Source organism: Bidens hawaiensis, unplaced genomic scaffold (genome assembly GCF_021521415.1).
Source record: "Bidens hawaiensis isolate Kalapana, Puna unplaced genomic scaffold, B.hawaiensis_p1.1 tig00010383_1, whole genome shotgun sequence".
Classification (NCBI taxonomy): domain Eukaryota; kingdom Viridiplantae; phylum Streptophyta; class Magnoliopsida; order Asterales; family Asteraceae; genus Bidens; species Bidens hawaiensis.
The window spans coordinates 767,470-783,495 of NW_027491788.1; positions in this window are offsets into that span (position 1 = coordinate 767,470).

Consider the following 16,026-nt stretch of genomic DNA (forward strand, 5'->3'; position numbering starts at 1 on the left):
CATCAGGTACGCATGGGAGTACTCGCCAGTCCTTGCCACTTTCCCATCTGCCTGACCTTTTGGATGGGTTTCCTTTGGGTTCAGGTGATGGGTTCGGCGGTTATCGGCCTGTTATAGACCCTACAGGTGCGTAGGGTTCCTTTGGCCCTTTTTCACTTTTAATTTTTTTATCATCTTTTTCCTAACTGCTTTTTTGTTTTTTGCAGTGTCGGATTCCAATGAAGTGTATGTTCCTCGATGGAACATACGCCGAGGAACAACCCTTCGTACCCCTGTGGAGTGCGTGGACTGGGCTCGCCACGCTGCTCCTCATGGTGCGTTGGGGGAAGCCATGGCTAGCTACCAGGAGGGTAGGCTAACCAATGAGCTTCGGGTTCTCCAGGCCCGGATGCAGCCGCGCGTCGAGCTGCTTTGTCGTGAAAACGACAAGTTGAAAGCAGCTCGCGCAAAGGACGTATCTCAGGCGCGTGCTCTTCGGGAGGAGAACCAACGATTGACCGCAGCTGCTGCGGAGAAGGAGAAGGCCTTCAAGGCCCTCGAGGTTGAAGTTCAAGCGCGACTCGAGGCCCGCTCCAAGGCTGCCCAAGCTGTTAACGAACAGCTTCGGCTGGCTAAGGAGACTGCGAGGAACGCAACTGAGAGGGCTACCAAGGCTGAAGCCGTTGCTGAGCCCTTACGCATGGAGAACGAGGAGCTCAAGGCCCAACTAGAGGCTCTCCAACGTGCTCATGATGCCTTGGCCATGGAAGATGCCAAGAAGCTCCAAGAGATCCTGGACCAGAGGGGCGTGCTTGACCACACTGAGCGGAAGCTTAAGGGCGTTGAAGAGGCTGCTGCAAAGGAAGTGCAACTTGCCAACCTTAATAAAAGCGAAGCCGAACGCGCCTGCACCCAAGCCCTGGTTGCCAAGGAATGGCTTCTTCGAGAAGCGTTGCCTCAGGTATTTTATCTTTACGTCTTCACGCTTTCCTTTGTACATAAAAAAGGTTTGACACTTGTATTTTCTTTGTAGGTTGTGCATCGGGTCTTCTCAGAGACATCCTACGACGATGCGATGAGCGCAGCCCTCAACGCTTCTCACGAGGATGGGGAACGGGCTGGCTTCCTGCTTGGTCTAGGGTTCGTTGAGAAAGGCTTTCCGCCTTCCAACTTCCCTTTGTACAATGTTGACACTGAAGCCATATATGACCAAGCAGTAAATCAATATGCTGCCTTCCCGCATCCAGTGGTGGAGAAGGTGAACCAAGTAGCTGCTGCTGATGATGGGTTAGCTGTCCTTAAAGCTTTCCTCGAACCGCCCCGTTCTGATGGAGCGGGTCCAAGTGGAGGCGGCCCTGAGGCTTGATCCTGAAGATCCCTTCCCATCGCTAGGATAGTCTTGTACAGATGTATTTTTTTTTTGTAGGCGGGTAGTTACCCGGCCATTCTTGTAATAATTAATGTGAAATATAAATCCTTTTGCGTATAAGATTGTTATTTCCTTCTTTGGGTTCCTTGCTTTATAAGCTTATGACTTGCATACTTAGTTTAAATTAGCAATTTTCCAAGTGTTTAGAATAAGTTAACCTGTTAAACGTGGTTGATAATGGGTTAAAGTTTTGCTTCCTCTTTCGTGATTGTGCGGGTAGAACCGTCACTTGCACTTAGTCGGATGGCTAAACTTTAACCTTCATCTGACCTGCGTGTAGGTTTTCCTTATCTTTTTGAGGATAAGTTAACCTTTGAACGTGGTTGATAATAGGTGTGAAGTTTTGCTTCCTCTTTCGTGATTGTGCGGGTAGAACCGTCACTTGCACTTAGTAGGATGGCAAAACTTTACCCTTATCTGACCTGCGTGTAGGTTTTCCTCATCCTTTGAGGATAAGTTAACCTTTGAACGTGGTTGATAATAGGTGTGAAGTTTTGCTTCCTCTTTCGTGATTGTGCGGGTAGAACCGTCACTTGCACTTAGTAGGATGGCAAAACTTTACCCTTATCTGACCTGCGTGTAGGTTTTCCTCATCCTTTGAGGATAAGTTAACCTTTGAACGTGGTTGATAATAGGTGTGAAGTTTTGCTTCCTCTTTCGTGATTGTGCGGGTAGAACCGTCACTTGCACTTAGTAGGATGGCAAAACTTTACCCTTATCTGACCTGCGTGTAGGTTTTCCTCATCCTTTTGAGAGTTTTGTTTTGGACCATTCGACGCGCGGTTGTCGATAGGTTAGTGTTCAGTTTCCTCATGATTCATGCGGATAGACCGGCACTTTCATTTAATGGGATAATTGAACTCTTCCCCTTCAACTGACCTGCGTGAAGGTTTGTCACGTTATTGGGTTCGTGCGGGTAGGACCGCCTTCCCACGCAACGACTTCACGTAATGTGAATTCCGTCACCAGTGTTTCATAGTTTAACCGTTCGACGCGCGGTTGTTGATAGGTTATTATTCAGTTTCCTTTAATGATTCATGCGGATAGACCGGCACTTTCATTTTTGGGTGCTGAACTTTTTCCCCTTCAACTGACCTGCGTGAAGGTTTGTCACGTTATTGGGTTCGTGCGGGTAGGACCGCCTTCCCATGCAATGACTTCACGTAATTATGCGGTGAAAACCGGCATATTAGCGTTCAGAAAAGTATAAATGTAAAATCATCAGCTTCGATGTTCTTAAAGAGAATCATTTCCATTAGAAGTGGCTCTTGGCCTTTTCTTTACAAATTGGAATTGATTTACATGCAAACTGTGTAAATGAGCTCCCTTCCATGTTGTTGGGATGGGAGTGCCATCGAGCCGATACGCACCTGGTTCGGGATCTCGTTCTTTACGCAGCATGTAGTCTCGTTGAAGCTGGAATTGATTCGTGTTTTCCCCAGCTGGGGTTCTACACGCACCCGCCTGCTCAGCCTTTATTGCGCCACGAGGTGCGCGAGCGTCCCATCTCTGACAAATGCTTCGACCATGTCTTTTACGTCTGTGCATTCTTCAGTGTTGTGGCCTTTTGTCTTGTGAAAGTCACAGTATTTGCTCCGATCAGCATCGTGACGATGTCGGATTATTGGAGGCTTTGGCCACGGGAGCTGTTCAGTGGCGAATATCTCAGTGACGCTTTTGCTGAGTGGCGTCCATCTGGAGTTCCGGTGCGGCTGTGCACTATCCCTTCCGCCCAATCGATGTTGCAAGCCGGATGAGGTGTCAAAGTTTACCCTTGACTGCCAAATGCCTTGCTTCCGTTTTTTATTTAGTCGGGCGGAGAGGACGTTGTCTTCTCTCGTCTTCTGAGTGTAGAGGTTTGTGCTCTGTGGGAGATCTCTACCCAGTTGCTTCTCCGTTTCCGCATAGCGTTTTGCTGCTGTCATGATGGCATCCCATGTGGATGGCATGCCATCTTTACCCGTTAGGGTGCGGATGAGCTCTGGGTCATGCGCGCCCTGGATGAAGGCAGCGCGAACAAGATCTTCGCTGATATTGCCCAAACTTAGCTTCTTTGAGTTGAAGCGAGTGATGAAGTTTGGCAGAGATTCATCTTCTTCTCGTATGCATTTGAGGATTGTCCATTGCTCCTCGGTATACTTCCGTTGCTGACTGAAGTGTTGGCTAAACTTCTGCTGGAAGTCTGCCCAGTCGTAGATGTGGTTGACCGGTAGGCGATCAAACCAAGCTCTAGCAGCCCCAACAAGCGTCATTTGGAACATGTAGCACCACGTGGGTTCCGTCCAATTGCTGACGGTTGCCCCTGCTATGAACCTGTTCAAATGATCGTCTGGATCAGATATACCGTCATATGTGCCTATGTTAGGCATTTGTTTGGCACTCCTTGGGGCGATTGCTTCCGCAATGTCCCTTGCAAATTTGGACGTTCCCGCATTTGCTACATTTGGTCTGAACGTCTTGGAGAAGTCTCGTGCACTTCCACCTGTGCTTTTTGGTTTGAAGGCTTGTCCAAATTGCCTTTTCGGTTGGGATTCCATTTCCTTACGCTTCCCTTTTGCCTTATGGCGAGGGTTCGCGTCGGAGTCGGATTCCTCCGAGTCATCCTCCCAATATTCGAGTTCGTCGGTCTGTTGTACGGAACGTAAGCGTTCGTCCAACTCATCCTGGAATTCTTTTTGTCGTGCCTCCGCCCATGCCTTAACTTCATCGAGAGTTTGGCGGGGGAGTCTTCGTTTCTCAAGCTGGGTATCAGTGGATCCCAGTAGGCGATCATTTACTGCACTTGCCCCAGCTTGAGTAACTGGGGTAGTGTTCGTAAAATTTACTTCACTTGTCCCGGCTTGGGAAACCGGGGTAGTGTTTGTAAAAACTGTGTTACCGGTATTCACCCCAGTAGCTGGGGTTGTGGTTACCGGAATTTCTCTAACCATCTTTGTAGAAGTTTGAAAAAACTGGAGAAAAATAAAGTTCTAGCTTTATGCACGGATGGCGCCAATGAAGAAACACTAACCGGACCCCGGGCAGATTACTGGTAACCTGGGGGTTGGAGAGATGTTTCCCACGAGGGGTTAGACCCTTGGAAGATGGTTCTTCTGATAACCTGCAAAACAGACACCGTGAGCTCGTCACTGAGAAGGGGGGGTTCCTCCTTGTGACCACCCTCCGGCGTGAGAATCAGACTAGATTGCTCTTTAAATATAAAAGTATATTAAGAGATTGCTAGAGCAGATATCAGGTATAATATGATGATAATGTGTTAAGATAATAGATAAGATGATCATACCATTTGTGGTATTTATAGCCGAAGGTAGGTTTCCAAGGAGGTATGGCCGGCTGCAACAGTGTTCCTGTTCCACCAACAGTAGCCTACGCACGTGTCCTGCTGGTAGTTGGTGGGTAGGTAGCGGCTGATAGTGACCAGACCTGCTGTATACTATTCCTTTTCCACCAACTGCCAGCTACGCACGTGGTATGACAAGAGTTGGTGAGTAGGCAGCGGCTAACAGTGACAAACAGTGTAGGAGCATGCTGCTCGCCATACTGTTGTCCATAAGCTGTCGTATCTTTAGTCAGATCTTTTTCCCATACCTCGTCAGGTACAGTACAGAAGATCTTCCTGTATCGTACGGACTGGCTTATTTGGGCGGGAGTATTCCCCCTCCCGCCCTTGTGCGGGATTGTTCCCGGCTTCGCTCATTCCTTCAGGTGACACTGAGTGATTGAGAGCTAAGTGCCTTGTGCGTGTAGCCTTGCTGCGCGGGTGGCCTTCCCTCATGGCTTGTATCCGAGGCTGCGGGAACAGGCGGAGTCCTTCACCATGGGAGGCATTTCCTGCTGGAACAGCTTGCGTACTGCGCGTAAGGACGTCACGTCTCTGAGCATGGTTGGTCCTGCGGATCCTGTTGGTTTCTGCGCAGACGTCCCTGTTTAAGGTGAGTCCTGCGGGTCCAACTGGGCTCTGCTGGGACCTACCTCTTCAATAACAATCCTGCCAAGTGCCAACTATCACATCAATCACATGGGGCACATCAATTGAATGTTTTGAATTGCCAGGTGAATGAACAATGAGCTCCATTTTAAGAAAATAGTTTCTATATTAAGCTAGAAAACAAAATTACATTGCCTAGAAAACAAAAGAAGTTAATCATAGATGATCAAAATATATATAGTTAATCAATATAGTTAATAATGATAAAACAAGCATTCATTTTCTAATCGAATTAGCAAACTTGTTAGCACCGTGGAACTATTACTAAAATGTTCTTGGTAGCGTGAGCGGATCTAAATGTGACATTTTTTTTCTTTCATACAAAATTTAAGTACATGATCCCATCAAAGGATGCCAACTTGGTCTATGTCAAATATTTGCTTGACAGAGTTTGTTTGGTCTATATAAAAATACATCTTGCTTATTAATTATATACTATCGATAACACGGTATAAAAATTTTTAAAAATAATGCTGGTTGCGATGATGAAAGATATTTTTAGTTTGGTTACGTAACATTTTTTATGCATTAGGTTTATAAAATTCAGAAAGCTTTTAAAAAAATTAGCTATAGATTTTGTAAAAAAAAAACAATTGCGACAGTAATATAAAAAGTTAAAAAAATTTTATGATTTTTCCATAATCTTGAACACTTGGCTTTTAGCCAGCTCAAGGGGACGGATTGCCTCTTGGCTTGTCACTATTTAGTTGAACCTGAGACCCATTAAACAGTTGGCAGCCAACCTGGAAAGCATTTTGCTCTTATGCCCCTAAATGTTGATACTTGACATTATAACGTCTTCTTTTAAAGAAACAACGGTGATCCAAAAAGCATATGCATTCATAATTTTAATTTGGTGAAGGTTTATCAAATTATCTTAATTAAATATCGTAAGTTAAAATGAAGAATGTTAAATTTGAACAAATCTTTAATTATTATTGTATTTTATGCAATAGCTAGCCTGTGATTTATATTGTATATTATGCAATAGCCTATGATTTTTCGTTTGACATGTCAAATACAAGCAAGTATGGTTAAATGTGCCAAATTAAAACAAAACAACTACATTAAATATCGGTAAGATAAAAAAATTTTGAATTTAATGATAAATATGAATGACGTTGGCTCGGTATGACTATATGAGACGAATGTGGTAATTTTATTCTCAAACTCAGTTACAAAAATGCGTCTCAATGTTGGTCTCATACCCATTCTGTATTCACTACTCATTGCCCATTGGATTTGCATGTGTCTTACATAGTTAAAGTTACTTATTAGGATGTTGAATTGTTGAAAGTTAATCTTGAAAGGAGTTAAAAGAGAAAGTTAAAGGGACTAAGTGAAAAAATTTAATTAATTAGTATTTAATTAATAGCTCGAATGTTTAAAGTTATTGTTGTTTCTAGAAAACACCACCAATTTTGTCTTATTATGTTTTTTTTTTGTTTTCTTTTATTTTGTTATTATTATTGTTATTTATCATTATTATTAAATATTATTTATTTATTTATTATTTATTATTATTCGAAATCGTTTGGTAAAAGTTCGGTCAAAACAATTAACACATATATACACAAAAAACCAGTGTTATATAAATAAAGTATACAGATAAAAGTAAATACAACAAATAAACATAAAAATCTACACAAAGTCGTCGAAGACGTCGTCGGGGGCCCTGAACGCCGCGTCGCCAACGTCGGCGTCGTCCTCTGCCTTGCGCCTAGCCCCCGAAACCTCACCAACGGCATCCATGTCGTTGCCTCGTCCGTGTCTCACACCAGACGTGCTCGCCTCGTGGTCAAAACTGGGAGGGGGTGGCACGGGCACGGGGTAGTGCTGTCCAGAATGCATAGCCGCCAGACAGCCGACCATCCAGCTGATCTGGCGCCCCATATGGTCCATCCGCTGCCCCTGTCGCAACAACTCCCGCTCCGTGCTCAGCGATCGACACTCAACGGCTTGCAACCTGGCGTCGATGGTGGGATCCAGATGCACCGCGCGATATGTGCATGGAACGTGCTGCGGCAGCGCCTTACAACAAAACAATAAAAATAGGTTTAATAAGCAGACGAATTAAAAGAAACAGTAAAACGATAATATATTAAAACGCACCTGACGTGCGGCCGGATCCTCATTTCCGTCACCACCGTCGTCCGAATCCCTGCCCCCCCCGGTTGACAGGCTCATCGATGATATGCACTTCCGGTGCCGCGAGCGGGGGAGGCTCGACTAAAGGCACCGGGACGTAAAGGGAACGTGCCCCCAGCCCGGCCACCAGTCTGTCGTACTGGCTGTTGGGCCTGTGGAACGTACGCACAATGTGCATGCTGGTGCAACAACTGCAGTCCAACAGGCTCGGAGGTGTCGAGGCGATAACCAGGCCATCCACCAGGTCTCCATGGCCCAGAGAGATCGCAACCAGGGTGACATACCCGCTACCCATCAAGGACCCTCGTGCATACCTGTGGAAGTAGGTTGCAAAATAGTCTGCAAACCCCGTAGCGAGGTTGCAGTGCGTGCCAGTCAGCAAACACCTCAAAAAAAATAGGTTGCGGAGGCTGCAGTGCTCCGCACCCTGATTGCGACCCACGATGGACGTCGCAATCAGCCTGTGTAGGTAATATAATATAATATAATATAATATAATATAATATAATATAATATAATATAATATAATATAATATAATATAATATAATATAATATAATATAATATAATATAATATAATAATGTACCTGTGCAGCGGATCCCTGATAGCCGAGACCTTGGCCTTGGTGTCCAAGGCCCTACTCCCAAACGGATGATCGCTGATGGCCCTCCACCAGTTCCGGAGGTCTTTGACCGGCATATGGTGGATTCTCTCCATGTATATCGGGAGGCGTACCTCCTGCTCTATGTATAAGCCCAGAGCCTCCACGAACTCCTCCATGGAAAGGTGGACATCCTGGCCGAACTTGCGGAAGAAAACCTCCCAATGTTTGGTGAATATCTAACTATTATATTAAAGCAACATGGTTTCCACATGCCCTTTAATTAAGCTATCCACATAAGATTCCACCTCAACAATTTCCAAAATTATAATTTACACCTAATAATCTATTTAATTTTAATCTACTTATTTATATTATTAAAACAAAATCATCCTTCCATAAGGTATGTTATTATGAATCCATAAGATAAAAATATGTTATATTAAACATATTTTTAGACATATAAATATATTTTAATATACTTTTGAGACGGCAAGGTATGTTATTAAATTTAACTTTTTATTTTTGTATTTTTTTAATCACCCGTGTATTACACGGGCTATATCCTAGTAATATAATATAATATAATATAATATAAAATAATAGAATAGAATACAATACAATACAATACAATACAATACAATACAATATAATACAATATAATATAATATAATATAATAATGTGAAGTAAGCGTACCTAATGAGTATCGTGGAGTAAACCTTCAGTGTCAGCTCCCGGTGCACTGATAAAGACATCCTGAAGCACCGGCTCCAGGGCGTACCCTCTCCGATGTACCCAGCCGCCTGTTGGTGAACGTCGCAGGACTCCAAAAACGGCCAACAGATGACCGTGTTGTTAAACAGGAACATCTGTCGCAGGCGTGTGTATCGTATAGCCTCTGGGGTCCCCTCCGTAAACTGCAAATGAGGGTAGTTGACCAACACGTGGTCACCCTCTGGGGTCCCCCGGCCGTGGCCCCGCCCACGACCCTGGCCCTGGCCACGGCCATGGCCCCGGCCCTGCTCCTGCTCGATTTCCATCTCAATCTCATCGTCCTCGTACTATAACAATAATAGCAAATAAACAATTATAATATAATACATATTATCAATAATAATAATAATAATAAATGAAAATAAATAAATAATAATAATAATAAATAGTAAATAATAATAATAAATAATATTAATAACAGTAACAATAATAATAATAATAGTAAAGAATAATAATAATAATAAATAAATAATAATAATAATTAATAAATAGTAAATAATAATAATAATAGTAATAAATAAATTAATTAAATAAAATATATCAGACGTGGCGGCGTATAGGGCTATACGCCGCGTATGACCTTCCCTGTAAAACCGCCGGCCAGAGTCCGGCCATATTACGGCCGGTCTCCGTCCGACGGTTTTAAATCATCCCAACAACAACATCATCATCATCATCATCAACATAATATTAAAAAATTACCTCCATGCCGTGTCGGTGTTGGGTCAAATCACCTAGGCTCGTGTCGTGTGGTGCTGGTCCAATAGAGGCTTGTGTCGGTGTCGGTGTCGGGTCAAATCTCCTAAGCTCGGATGCTCGGAAGTGGGTGTTTCAAATATGAATATAATGGGGGACAGGAGCAGACGATCGGGTTATAAGGGTTAGGATGTGCCGTGTATAGATCTATACGTGGCGTATTGTCCTTTTTTATTATTATTATTTAGTATTATCATTATAATTTATTAGTTATTATTAATATTATTATTTAATTTTATTATTATTTATTACTACTACTATTATTATTATTATTTATTTATTATTATTATTGTTAGTATTTATTATTTATGTACTATTATCATGATTTGTTATTATTAGTTATTATTATTTATTAGTTATTATTATTATTATTGTTATTATTATTATTACTTATTTGTATTATTGTCAAACAAATTTCAATGTATATGTGTGTGTGTGAATATCTATACATATACGTTGATACAAATGATATTACGACAAGATGTCTAGATCTACGTTAGAGGGTTCCATTTGCCAGCCCTAGCGTATCTGTTCGTACTCGTTCAAACGTTGTCCGTACCGTGTTTTCCATTCTAGCGCTGCTGGTTCGGCGTTTCTTTCCCAATTACGGTCCGGCGTCGGCATTGGGAAATCCCCTACCAGTTTGATATGTATCCAGTGATCACCTCCCAGTTAGCGACGTGTAACATCCGCATTTCTCTGAATAAATAACGGAAAGTTTTATTATTAGCGGTGTGTCGTTAGCTTAAGTGTGTGCGTGTTTGTATTTGGATAAGGATTGGGTTGGTATGGAAGTAGATGGTGGGGCCCATAGCCTCCTATATAAATCCATCTCCCATTCCTTTCACCATTTCTTTCCACCATAACACACACTAAAACACATACTTTCCCTCTAACACCCGAAACCAATCCCGAGCTAAAAGAAAAAAGAACCTCGTGTGTGAACGCCATCAAACATCAAGAATCACGTCCAGGTCCTCGAGTTGTTTCAAATCTGAACCGAACCCGGGAACCGAAGGTGGGTTTTGGTTAAAAAGGTTAAGTTTAGGTCGGTTTCGACATGCAAACTGATAGAATGGTAGATCGGGCTGTAAAATATAAGAAAAACATAAACTTGGTAAGTTATAACCTCTTGGGTGCGTTTTAAGCTAAAAAGGTGATGGTTGGACTATGAGAAACACGGGTATACAAAGTTGGTACAACCGGAAACCCATAAAAAGGTCTAAGACGGATTCTAAGGGAGAGTCTCGGGTAAAATGGCTCTAAATTAACAAAATAAGGTAAATCGGGTCTATTTCGCACGAAAAGGGTTTCGCATCGCATGCCATGCGAAATCTAAGTACTTCGCATCGCATGCCATGCGAAGCGAAATGACCATGCGAAGCGAAATGGTCCATGCGAAGCGAAATTCCAAGCGAAATGGCCATGCGAAATTATATGAAATCCATTTTCTGATGCGTTTTTTATGAAGGACCTGTTAACGAAAATAAAATTTTTCCGAGCTGACTTGGCAGCTCAACCCCAGCCAAGGGCTCTAACCCTTGGACCCTGCTAGGGGCTACCTCCCCTAGACCCCGCTATCAGGGGCGCTGCCCCCGGACCACCGTTAGCTGAGGGTTTCATTAACTTAGATGTAAGAAGTAGTAGTAATGGACAATTGACACGCGTAATGTGTTGTACAGTTAGCCGTGTACAGTTAAGGAATAGCATTACCGTTAACGGCTAGAGAAACCGACTTCAGGTGAGTTCTAGCCCCTTTTATGCGTTATATTTTCGGGGCTGTGTGCATACTCCTATGTGATAGATAATACACTTACTTGAATGGTAAGTTTATGATACGTGTATGACCATGTATTGAATGTTATTATTATATGATGATTATATGAATGATTGATGAGACAGGTATGGTTGAATGGGTAAATGGTGCATACTCTAACAATATATGCGAAGAGTACGGGGTTGCATACCCTACTAATATATGCGAAGAGTATGGGGTTGCATACCCTACTAATATGCGAAGAGTACGGGGTTGCATACCCTACTAATATATGCGAAGAGTACGGGGTTGCATACCTTAATAATATATGCGAAGAGTAAAGGGTTGCAGACCCTAATAGTATATGCGAAGAGTAAAGGGTTGCAGACCCTAATAGTATCTGCGAAGGTCATAGGGCGAAAGGCTCTTTAAAACGTAGAAACAGTTATGTATGTATAAAAATAATGAAGGTAAGTAAAGATATGAATATATGGAAGTATGAAAGTAAGAACGAACGTAATATGTATCTTCGGATATATATATATATATATATATATATATATATATATAAACATGTGTAAGAATATGAACGTAATGTATGTTACCTGCTTAACTAGAACTCACTCAGCGTAGCTGACTTTTAGTATACATGCAGGAAAATAGGTTGAGGCAGCTGGCTTGAGGAGGAACACATGGCATGGACTAAAGAGACTGGCATCTCGGGGAAGAAATGTTATGAAATATGATGTTATGTTAAGACGATTCAACTTTTGTTAAGACAAGATTTTGTAGTTTTGTAAATTAATGGTTGATGTTTTAGTATTCCGCGAAAGTTTTTAATTAACTCTGATTTTAGAACTGTGTTGATGAGTAAATCCAACGCCAAAGTAGGGTTACCGGGAACGGGGCCTTACACGAGGCCTATAACCACCGGATCCAGAATCGAGTCAGGACCGAGTCTCAACGGGAAGTAACATTCGGTGTCATTGCCATGCAGGTTTACTAACACACACTCGTATGTTTGAGCAGCCACGTGCCCGTGACCGGGTACGTTGAACCAACGACTCGGCGGCGCCGGTTTGACCGTGTTGTAGTATGGAAGGCTGGAACGAACCCAGTCATACAATTTGTCATCCTCTTTCTTGAACATCGCCCTCCACCACCCTTCGTTCGTTTCCATCTCATTCAGCATTGCCCGCCTAACATCCGACCAGTATTTCTCATGCCTCCCCAAACCCACGGCGATTGCTCGGAAACCGCAGTTACCGTCTGGGCGTACGTCTTTGATGTCTGAGACGAACAGCTGTGCACAGCTAGGAATGAGGCTCTTAAACACTTCTATCGCCGGTACTTGTGCTGGCGAAACCATCAAAGGAAACCCGATGTGAGCTCCCGTAGGTTTCGATGTCTTAGGTCGCCCCCGAGGAATTTTAAACCGCGATGCTGATTGGGACAACGAACAAGACAGCGAGGATGGGGTGGGGGTTTCTTGGCTGGGCCCCTGTGACGAAGATGGGGTGTAGGAGCTATGTCTAGGGAGATCTGGAGCGGGGGTGTATGAGCTGTGCCTCGGGGGATCTGGTTTTTTGGGACGCCCCTGAGGATCCTCTCTTTTTTCAGGCTCCTACTTTTTAGATCTCCCTGGAATAGCAGATATGAGCTTGGAGAAAAAACTTTTCTTTTGATTAGGGTCATCTATGGACGATGCCGTATCTCTGATGTCCCGTAGACCTGCTTCATAGTCTGGCTCTTCGTTCGGCGGATAGGCTGGATCAAAATTAAGCCTCCTCCAGAACGGGTCCACATCCTTTATTGGGATATACGTGTCGTTAACTATGTATCCCTCAATCCGACAAGCACACGGCAGCCATGAAGACGAATACAAATGGTGGTCACATGAAGCGCCGTGGTCACGCATCTTGTGTATCAACTTATACTCATTCACAAGTAGATTCAGAGCGTGAATCGACACCATGTATAGTAGCTTCTTCAACCAGGCATGCTGTCAATGTCCTTCCATGACCTTGGAACGGGAGTCTTGAAAAGATCGACCGATTTATTTCATCTGCGAGTTGACCATTTTAAGGACATGCTTGGCAATGGTGTCGAGTGAGTTGTTAAATTTTTTTAAGGACATGCCTTCCACCAGTACGCGAAGTCTGCCCCCATATCCGTCCTGTATAGACTCTTCAATTTTTTTCCTTATATTCTCGAATATGTGCCACCTGCATAAATTTTTGGTGGCATTAGGGAAGACCTCGTCGCAGGAGTTCATGAGGGCCTGGTACGCGTCAGTCAGAATCACGCGTGGCTCAATGCAATCCTCGAGCATTTATTTAAGTTTCTCCAGAGCCCAGGTGAAGTTCCTTTGTCGTTCCCTGATCATAAACGCGTGGGCGATACAAAACGAATGTGATGTCGACGTCACACCGATAAACTGAACCAACGACCAGTCATACATGTTGGTGTCATACGTCGTGTCGATCAACAACACCTTGGGGAACGTACGCCACATCTTATGTGACTTGTTATGAAAGAAGAAAATTTCCTCCGTCCTGTCGTCGGTTACATTCTCCCAGGTATGTAATGTGAAACCGTTGCCTGCGAGAAAGTTTTCCAGCGCCTGCATTGGATGAAATAAAACTTTAGTAAATATTATAAGCACGTAAATTACACAGTAAAACTACAAAGGTTTTGAACTACCTTCATAGGGGTATCACCAAGTAACGCATCCCTTATAATCTTGCCCGTGTGGTTGTATATGTCCTTTAGTGCGGGTTGCAGACCAGGAAACTTTACGCGGAGGGCTGCTTGGATTTGAAGGGGCTTCACGCCGGTCAAGTGTAAACTCGCAACCATATCCAGCTGCTCGCTTTTTATTTTTCTAAAAGCCGCACACCCCTCCTTGAGTTCAACGGGATCGTGGTTGTGAGTCTCGTTTACCACTTGAACTCTAATATGCACCCCTCGAGTCGTACCTGCCCAGGATCTTAAAAGGACAACATTTTTTAATACTGCCGGTACGTCTCACCGTGGCTTTTATTTTCGGTTCGCCTCCACGATTGCATGCAAGGTCAACACCGTTTTTCTTTGACCACTGGACCACAACAACAAATCCATGGTCCCATCCTCTATTTTTGACCTATTTATTCAGCTCCTCGCGGCTTTCAAAAATCTGAAACAGTTTTACGCTATTTATTAAGTCGTTTATTAAATAACACACAAATAAGTAATATTAACTTAAACAAAACACACGGTGTCTTACAACATCTGTTTTTCTTTGACCGCTGGACCACAACAACAAACCCATGGTCTCATCCTCTATTTTTGACCCATTTATTCAGCTCCTCGCGGCTCTCAAAAATCTGAAACAGTTTTACGCTATTTATTAAGTCGTTTATTAAATAATACACAAATAAGTAATATTAACTTAAACAAAACACACGGTGTCTTACAACATCTGTTTTATACGAAACCGTCACCTCGCGTATGTAGTCATCGTCGTACTCATCTTCGTTATTTGGGTTTACCATGGCATCCTCATCATCATCATCATCATTTAGTTTTGCCCCAGCATGATCGTTTCGTCCGTGGTACGATGAAGACTCGGTTTCGTAAAACGGATCATTTGCTACTGGTGTACTCTGGTACGATGAAGAAGACTGGCCTCCATAATCCGACCCGACGACAGGTGACTGGTACGACGGCTGACTACCGTAAACACCAGCTAGCTGATCTACATAATCCGACACGAAGTACTCCTAACATGCACAAATTAGAAAATCAAACAACAATGTTAGTAACAATAATAATAATAATAATAATAATAATAATAATAATAATAATAATAAAATTGTAATACCCATAATAATATAAAATTTAATATTTTAATAATAAATAATAATATTAAAATAATAATAACATAACAATATATTTAGAATAATATTATTTTAGTAATACTAATATTGTGATAATAATCATAATATTCATAATAATAATAATATTACAATAATAATATTTTAATAACAATCACATTTTAACAATAACACTAGTAATACTGTATAAAAAAAACAATAAAAGTAATAGTACGGGAAACCTGGTTCAAATTTAGGAAGTCCGGCGGGCCAGGGTTACCGTAAAACTGTTCGGGCTGACTATAATAACCGATTTGCTCCTAACAAAACGTAATGTAGCATGCTTTAGTTAAAAAGAAAACTAACAACTTCATAGTAAATAAATACAAATAACGAAATCTGGTTTAAATTTGGTAAGCCCGACGAGCTAGCCTGACCGTAAGGTTGTTGGGGCTGAGTATCATACCCGACATACTCCTAATAAAACGTAACGTAGCAAGTGTTAGTTAAAAAAAACTACCAACTTTATACAAAATAAATATATAACGAAAAGTCGGGTAACCACGACGTGCCAGGCTGATCGTTAGCGGCGTAACCCGGCTCCTCCTCTGGAAATAAATGGTTAAACCAAGACATTGTGGGTAGTTATGTTGTTTGTTGGTTGAACATCGAAGAACCGAGGAGTGCATGTATATATAATGTAAAAAAGGAAAGGAGGGGAAGGGAGGGGAGCCGGGCTC